The sequence below is a fragment of the Neomonachus schauinslandi genome, chromosome X (assembly GCF_002201575.2).
Source record: "Neomonachus schauinslandi chromosome X, ASM220157v2, whole genome shotgun sequence".
Taxonomy (NCBI): Eukaryota; Metazoa; Chordata; class Mammalia; order Carnivora; family Phocidae; genus Neomonachus; species Neomonachus schauinslandi.
Genome location: NC_058419.1, coordinates 22,876,693 through 22,886,204, shown reverse-complemented (window position 1 = coordinate 22,886,204; position 9,512 = coordinate 22,876,693). Strand labels below are relative to the sequence as shown.

At 35.2% G+C, this 9,512-nt stretch overlaps 1 pseudogene; it reads left to right on the top strand.

The window, feature by feature from the left end:
• Positions 1-6,932: 6,932 nt before the first annotated feature.
• Positions 6,933-9,213, top strand: LOC110576698 (annotated as a pseudogene).
• Positions 9,214-9,512: the final 299 nt, after the last annotated feature.

Sequence of the window (9,512 nt, the reverse complement as noted above, 5' to 3'; positions counted from 1 at the left end):
TTGAAAGCCATTTCAACAGCATTAAAGAGGCAATATAATGGAGTTGGAAGGAAGACCTTGATATAAGAAATATGAAAAAAATGCAGAACTGAACTTTCAGATTTATCGACACTTTAAAATCTGGTGTGCAGCCCTTCCTATATTAAATCCAGTGGAAAAAGGAGAGCTGAGTTAAAAACTTCCTGAGTTAGCAGTACATAAACAGCCCAATCAACCTGTGCATTAATTTCCAATTGCTGACATAACAAATTATGAAATTAGTGGCTTAAATAATATAAATTTATTATCTTAGAGTTTTGGAGATGAGAAGTTCAAAATGAGTTCTTTGGAGCTAAAATCAAAGGTAGCATTCCTTCTGAAGACATTAGGATGAATTCATTAATTGGCTTTCCAGATTCTAGAGGCTACCTATATTCCTTTGTTCTTGGTCTCATTAGTCCAACCTTGTTTCTCTTGTTACATATCTTTTTTTCTCTCTCTACTTCTGTCATAATATCACCTTCTTCAACACTGACCCTCCACCTCCCTCTTATAATGACCCTGTAATTATGTTTGGTCCACATGGATAATGCTGGATAATCATTTTATATCAATGTCCTTAACTTAATCACATCCACAGTGTCACAATGTCATGTAAGGTAATATGTTCACAGATTCCAGGAATTAGAATGTAGACATCTTTGGTGGGGCATGGAGAGAGGAGTCATTATTCAGCCTTTCAACTTATAAAATTTGAAATATTTATGAAAAAGATAATGAACACAGGATAAGGCCAAGGTTTTTATGAAGAGATTACTTAAAACTCTCCTTCCTGAGAAAATGATCATAATCTGCAGAAGTAAGCAGAGGTAACCTGGCACAATCTTATTTGCATGCTCTAATTTTGAGGGGTAATAGCTAAAGATGAAGGAAAGCCATGGGTCAGATATGGAGCATTCCACATGAAACTATTTCACTGGCATAGATTAAATCATCAAGACATTCAAACACGGTAATATTGGAATAACCTCAGAGGAGCACATCTACAATCAACTGAAAGATTGTCAGCTTACATTACTGATAAAGTAGATATCAGTGACAAAAATGAGGCCAGACACTGTGCTCTCCATATAAGTAGTATGTAATTGGGTGAAAAATAAAGGAAAAAGGAATTTAGAAAGAAAGAAAAAAAGGAAGGAAGAGAAGGAAGGAGGGAAGGAGAGAGGGAGGGTGGGAGGGAGGGAGGAAGGAAGGGAGGGATACTAGTTTCACAATGAAGACAAACAGCATCTCCAAATAGAAAAAAATAATAATAATAATAACAATCCGCAGAAATAGTTTCCCTGCTGGGAATGACTGATGATGCCTCAGTTTCCTTCCCACTTTTGTCACCACTCCACTCAGGTTGCTCAAATTCCTAGCTGACTATATAAAGTGACATTAATTAGGCTTCTATTTAAGTCAAAGAATTGAAAAACAAAATAAAAGTGAAGGTCAAACCTGAAGGTTACCAAAGAGGATGCATTCACATCTCCTTGGAACAAATACCAGGATTGCATTGGCCATTATATTTCCTGTGAAAATAATTTGTCATAGAGAAAAAAATATATGACCTCTAAACCTCAAGCAATAGTGTATATTCAAAACAGATATACTACACATAAACAAAAGAATATATTATATAAAATTTGTGCAGTGAGTCCAATTTATTTTTGACTTTTCAAAAACAAGTTGCTTCTTATGGGAACAATCTTTTTTTCTGGAATCCACTCCATTTCCCATTTCAATCATGTGTTTTCAAGGTATTTTTACATGACTCTTCCTACCCCATTTTCCCCAAAATGTTGTAGGCATGGACACCTCATTGAATCCAGGACAGTAAGAGACATTTCCTCCTATTTCCAAAGTGGAACCAAGAAAGGAAATGAGCCCTACTCCAGTAATGGAAGCTCTAAAATTTTAACTTGATAGATGATTATCAGTCTGTAGTGAGTAAGAATGAAGTTTAATACACAGAAGCAAGCAGGGCGCCTGGGTAGCTCAGTAGGTTAAGCAACTGCCTTCAGCTCGGGACATGATCCCAGGGTCTTGGGATTGAGACCTGCATTCAGCTCCCTGCTCAGTGGGAAGCCTGTTTCTCTCTCTGCCTGCCACTCCCCCAGCTTATACTCTCTCTCTCCCTCTGACAAATAATTAATTAATTAATTAATTAATTAATTAATTAAATATAAGTAAATCAATCTTAAAAAATACACAGAAGCAAGCATAAGTAAGAACTGGGAAGAGGGGGAAAGGAAGAGGAAGAGGAGGAGAGAGGGGAACAGTGGAAAATTTTGTTTCTGTTCAAGATCTGAGTTGAAATTTGTGGAGGGCCAGGTACACTGCTTCACTTTCAACTTCTCATTCTATCCATCCAAGAGTTCTATAAGTGATTTCAATACACTGACCATTTTACTTAATATAGTATTAATTTGACTTCTCCCACATAAAAGCAAAACAACCTTCTTTCATATAATTGCTAATGAAATAAATTTATGGAACAGTAGAAGAAAGCTAAGAAAATAATAAAGCAAATTATAATAACGGATGCTAAGAACATTCTGAAATTATTTATAGAAAATAAACTGAAATTACAATTAGAATTAAAATTTCATCAAGACTAGAATTAAAAGACTGAGTTGAAGTTCAAGCATTAGAAGCTTATACAAAATGCAAACGAATACAGCAAATAGAGAAATATGATAAGAAAGATGTGGAAAATAGAAGACAGAGATTAGAAATAGAAAATTCAGACAATTGTTATTCCTCAAGAAGATATTAAAGAAATAAAACAGAAATAATACTTAAAAACTTCAAGGGGGGTACTGCCTGTGTTCTCCTCTAGGATTTTGATGGTTTCCTATCTCACATTAGGTCATTCAACCATTTTGAATTTATTTTGTCTGGTGTAAGAAAGTGGTCCAATTTCATTCTTTTGCATGTTGCTGTCAGTTGCTTGCAGTGACTGTCTTTTATTTTTTTTTTCCATTGGATAGTCATTCATGCTTTATTGAAGATTAGTTGACCATATAGTTGTGGGTCCATTTCTGGGTTTTCTATTCTGTTCCATTGATCTATGTGTCTGTTTTTGTGCCACTACTATACTGTCTTGATCACTACAGCTTTGTAATATAACTTACTGGAATTGTGATGCTTCCAGCTTTGCTTTTCTTTTTCAAGTTTGCTTCCACTATTCAGGGTCTTTTCTGGTTCCATGCAAATTTTAGGATCAGTAGTTCTAGCTCTGTGAAAAAATGCTAGTAGTACTTTGATAGGGATTGCATTAAGTGTGTAGATTCCTTTGGGTAGTATAGACATTTTAACAATATGTGTTCTTCCAATCCATGAGCATGGAATGTTTTTCCATTTCTTTGTGTCATCTTCAATTTCTTTCATAATTGTTCTATAGTTTTCAGAGTACAGATCTTTTACAGATCTTTTAGGTTTATTCCTAAGTATCTTATTATTTTGGGTTCAATTTTAAATGGGATCAATTCCTTAATTTCTCTTTCTGCTACTTCACTTTATTGGAAATGCAATAGATTTCTGTATGTTGATTTTGTACCCTGAGACTTTACTGACTTCATTTATCAGTTCTAGCAATTTCTTGGTGGAATCATTTTGGTTTTCTATATAGAGTATCATCTCATCTGTGAAGAATGAAAGTTTGACTTATCGCTTGCTGATTTGGATGTCTTTTACTTCTTTTTGTTGTCTAATTGCTGTGGCTAGCACTTCCAGTACTCTGTTAAATAAAAGTGGTGATAGTGGACAACACTGTCTTGTTCCTGACCTTAGAAGAAAAGCTCTCAGTTTTTCCCCATTGATGATTATATTAGCTTCGTGTTTTTTGTATAAGGCCTTTATTATGTTGAGGAATGTTTCCTTTAACTCTACTTTGTTGAGGGTTTTTATCGTGAATAGATGTACTTTGTCAAATGTTTTTTTTTTTTTCTGCATCTGTTGAGAGGAGCATATGATTCTTATCCTTTCCTTTATTAATATGGGGTATCATGTTGATTAATTCACAAATATTGAACCAACCCTGCAGCCCAGGAACAAATCCCACTTGATCATGGTGAATGATTCTTTTAATGTACTGTTGGATTCGATTTGCTAGTACCTTACTAAGAATTTTTGCATCCATGTTCATCAGGGATATTGGCCTGTAGTTGTCTTTTTTTAGTAGAGTCTTTGGTTTTGGAATTAAGGTAACACTGGCCTTATAGAATGAGTTTGGAAGTTTTCCTTCCTTTTCTATTTTTGGGAATAGTTTGAGAAGAATAGGCATTAACTCTTTTTTAAATGTTTGCTAGAATTCCCCTGTGAAATAATCTGGCCCTGGACTTCTGTTTGTTGTAAGATTTTTGATTATTGATTCAATTTCATTGCTGGTTATTAGTCTATTCCAGTTTTCTATTTCTTCCTCTTTCAGTTTTGGTATTTTAAATGTTTCTAGAAATTTATCCATTTCTTCCAGATTGTCCAATTTGTTGGCATATACTTTTTCATAATATTCTCTTATAATTGTATTTCTCTGTGGCATTCGTTGTTATTTCTACTCTTTCATTTGTGATTTTATTTATTTACGTCCTTTCTCTTCTTTTTGATAAGTCTAGCTAGGGGTTTATCAATTTTATTTTATTTTTTTCAAAGAAAGAGCTCCTGGTTTCATTGATCTGTTCTACTAGGTTGTTTTTGTTTGTTTGTTTGTTTCTATGTCATTTATTTCTGCTCTAATCTTTATTATTCCTTTCTTCTGATGGCTTTAGTCTTCATTTGTCTTTTTTTTCCTAGTTCCTTTAGGTGTAAGTTTAGGTCGTTTATTTGAGATTTTTCTTGCTTCTTGAGATAGGTCTGTATTGCTATATACTTCTCTCTTATGACCATTTTTGTTGCATCCTAAAGGTTTTGGACTATTGTGTTCTCATTTTCACTTTTTCCATGTATTTTTAATTTCTTCTTTAATTTTCTGGTTGACCCATTTATTCTTTAGTAGCATCTTCTTTAACTCCATATGTTTGTGGTCTTTCCAATTTTTTTTTTTTTGGTTGACTGTAAGTTTCATAACATTTTGGTCAGAAAATATGCATGGTATGATTGACCATAGCAACTTCTTACTAGATATGTGTCCTGAGGCCAAGGAAACAAAAATAATCTATTGGGACTTCATCAAGATAAATAACTTCTGCACAACAAAGCAAAAGATCAACAAAACTAAAAGGCAACCTTCAGAATGTGAGAAGATATTTGCAAATGATGTATCTGATAAGGGGTTTTATCCAAAATATATAAATAACTTATCAAATACAATACTCAAAAAAGAAATAATCAGTTAAGAATGGGCAGATGACATGAATAGACATTTTTCCAGAGAAGACATACAAATGGTCAACAGACACATGAAAAGATGCTCAACATCATTCATCATTAGGAAAACACAAATCAAAACTATAATGAGATATCACCTCACACTTGTCAGAATGGCTAAAATTAACAACACAGGAAACAATAGGTGTTGGTGAGGATGTGGAGAAAGGGGAACCCTCTTGCACTGTTGGTGGGAATGCAAACTGGTGTAGCCACTCTGGAAAATAGTATGGAGGTTTCTCTTACAATCGAGCAATTGCACTACTAGGTATTTACCCAAAGGATACAAAAATACTGATTCAAAGGGATACAGGCATCCCTATGTTTATAGCAGCATTATTGATAATAGACAAATTATGTAAGGAGCCCAAATGTCTATCAACTGATGAATGGATAAAAAGGTGGTATAAACATTCAATGGAATATTACTCAGTCATCAAACAAATGAAATCATGGGGTGCCTGGGTGGCTCAGTCAGTTAAGTGTCTGACTCTTGATTTTAGCTCAGGCCATGATCTCAGGGTCATGAGATTGAATCCCACATCAGGCTCCACACTGGGCATGGAGACTGCTTAAGATTCTTTCTCTCCCCCTTCCCCTCCTTTCTCTCTTAAAAAAATGAAATCTTGCCATTTGCAATGACTTGGGTGGAGCTAAAGAGAATTATGGTAAGTAAAATAAGTCAGTTAGAGGTAGACAAATACCATATGATTTCACTCATATGTGCAATTTAAGAAACAAAACAGATGAACATAGGGATAAAAAAAAGCAAACCAGAAAACTGTTAACTATAGAAGACAAACTAGGGGTTACTAGAAAGGAGGTGCATGGGGGGAATGGGTTAATGGGTGATGGGTATTAATGAGGGCACTTGTTGTGATGAGCCCTGGGTGTTGTATGTAAGTTATGAATCACTGAATTCTACACCTGAAACTAATATTACACTGTATGTTTACTAAATGGAATTTAAATAAAAACTTGGAGGAAATAAATTAATTAAATTAAATTAAATTATTAAATTAAATTAAATTAAATTAAAAAGCCTTCAAACAGGAAGCATTGCATAGGTTGAAGAGGTCAGTGAATATGTCATAGTTTTCTCTCTCTCTCTCTCTCTCTTTATATATATATATAAACTGAATTAATCGAAGCCCTCCCAGAGTTGAGGAGAATACCATAAACTCAAATTATAGGATTAACTAAAGATGTACTTAAAACATACTAATATCTTTGCAATAATTTCAGTATTAAGCTAGAATAACTGAATATAAATAAATATTCAACTATATAAGTAAAATTAAAAAAATAATTTATTAAAAGCAAAATTATGGAATGTAAAATAATAAAAGCAACAATTAATGTACAAAAAAAGAGGGGAAATAGAGTATATCAATAAATGTAAAATATGCTATTTATTTTTTTCTTATCTCTTTTTTATCTTTCTAAGACAGTAAAATCCTATTTTAAAAGGTGAAGAGAGACCCCAAAATTGAGAGCTTCTTCACAGTCCTGCAGCTGCATATGGCAGTTCTGTGCCTGTCACCATGCCACAGAAGAATTATATTGAGTTTCACCGGAAGTGCTATGACTATCATTTGGATTACCATGAGTAAAAGAAAGAAGGAAGGTGGAGTGGTTCATGAATGTTCAAAGAAGCCAAAAAAGACACTTAGTCTGAAAGCTAAGCTCTATCATAAACAGTGTCATGCTGAGAAAATACAAATGAAAAAGATTGAGATGCATGAAAGGAGAAACACCAAACAAAAGAATGATTAAAAGATTCCATAAGGAGTAATACCTGCATATCTACTGGACAGGGAGGGACAGTCCTGAGCTAAAGTACTTTCCAAAATGATTAAACAGAAGTAAAAAGAGAAAGCAAGAAAATGGAAGGTCCTTTTGCCCAAAGTTTGTGCCCTGGAAGAAACAGATGTATTAAAAGTTATTCAAACAGGAAAGAGAAAGAAGGAAGCATGGAAGAGGATGGTTACTTTATAAAGTCTGCTTTGTTGGAGATGGCTTTACCTGAAAACCACCTAAGTATGAAAGATCTTAAATGGGCAGAAGACATGTAAAGACATTTCTACAAAGAAGACATTCAAATGGCCAACAGACACATGAAAAAGTGCTCTACATCACTCAGCATCAGGGAAATAGAAATCAAAACCACAATGAGATACCACCTCACACCGGTCAGAATGGCTAAAATTAACAAGTCATGAAATGACAGATGTTGGAGAGGATGCAAAGAAAGGGGAATCTTCCTACACTGTTGGTGGGAATGCAAGCTGGTGCAGCCACTCTGGAAAACAGTATGGAGGTTCCTCAAAAAGTTGAAAATAGAGCTACCCTACAATCCAGCAATTGCACTACTGGGTATTTACCCCAAAGATACGATGTAGTGATCCTAAGGGACACCTGCACCCCAATGTTTATGGTGGCAATGTCCACAACAGCCAAACTATGGAAAGAGCCCAGATGTCCATTGAGAGATGAATGGATAAAGAAGATGTGGTATATATACACAATGGAATATTACACAGCCATAAAAAATGAAGTCTTGCCATTTGCAATGATGCAAATCAGACTAGAAGATATTATGCTAAGCAAACTAATCAATCAGAGAAAGAAAATTTTCATATGATCTCACTGATATGTGGAATTTAAGAAACAAGGCAGAGGATCATAGGTGAAGAGAGAAAAAAATGAAATAAGATGAAACCAAAGAGGGAGACAAACCATAAGAGACTCTTTTTTTTTTTTTAAGATTTTATTTATTCATTTGAGACACAGAGATACAGAGAGAGAGAGAAAGCATGAGCAGGGAGAGAGGCAGAGGCAGAGGGAGAAACAGGCTCCTCGCTGAGCCAGGAGCCCGATGTGGGGCTCGATCCCAGGACCCTGGGATCATGACCTGAGCTGAAGGCAGACGCTTAACCATCTGAGCCACCCAGGTGCCCCGAGACTCTTAATCTTAGGAAACAAACTGAGGGTTGCTGGAGGGGAGGGGGGTTGAAGGATGGGTGGCTGTGTGATGGACCTTGGGGAGGGTATGTGTTGTGGTGAGTGCTGAGTGTTGTGTAAGACTGATGAATCACAGACCTGTACCCCTGAAACAAATAATATATTAATGTTAATTTAAAAAATCACACCTGCCATGGTTGTTCTTAGGCTAAATGGTTTGATACACATGAAGCACTTAGAATAATGCTTGGGAGTAAGTGTGTATAAAGTCAATGCAGAGCCTTTCTCAAAATTTGGGAATAAAAATGTTGCTTGGAAAAAAAAAAAAGATCAGTTAGGCCAACGGGCTTACTTTTCAAAAAGGCCCATGTAACACATCCTGAATTGCAAGCCACTTTTGCCTGCCCCGATACTTGACATAAAAAAGAATCCCTCAGGCACCTGGGTGGCTCAGTCAGTTGAGCATCTGCCTTCGACTCAGGTCATGATTCCACAGTCCTGAGATCAAGTCCTGCATCAGGCTCCTTGCTCAGTGGGGAGCCTGATTCTTCCTCTTCCTGCCACTCCCCCTACTTGTGCTCTCTTTCTCTGACAAGTAAATAAATAAAATCATTAAAAAAAAAAAAGAATCCCTCATCCCCACTATATACAACTTTGGATATTATTACTGAAAGTCCTGTCATTGAGGTGAATGTGAGTGAGTTGGGCCTGGTGACACAAGAAGGCAGAGTTATTTTTTTTCTTTTAATTTTTTTATTGTTATGTTAATCCCCAAGGCAGAGTTATTTTGAAAAAAATATGCTCAGGTTACCCAATAATCCTGAAAATGATGGATGCATAAATGCATTCTTGCTGGTTTGACAGCAGTTTCAGACAAGTAGCTCCTTACAGTTACTAAGACTAAACACCAATCAGGAAAACCACCATCTGTGATGGTTCTGAATACTACCAATCAGCCTTACATATCTGCAGTCATCAAGAGAATTATTTATTCTATTGTAAAAAAAATAATAATAACAATATATAAAAAATAAATAAATGTGAAGAAAAACTAAATACTAAGCAAAATAACTGTGAAATCAAGGAAAACAGATGACCTCTTTTAAGAATAAATTACTGCTTTGTGCAAATATACACTACTGTATACATTCTGAAAAATT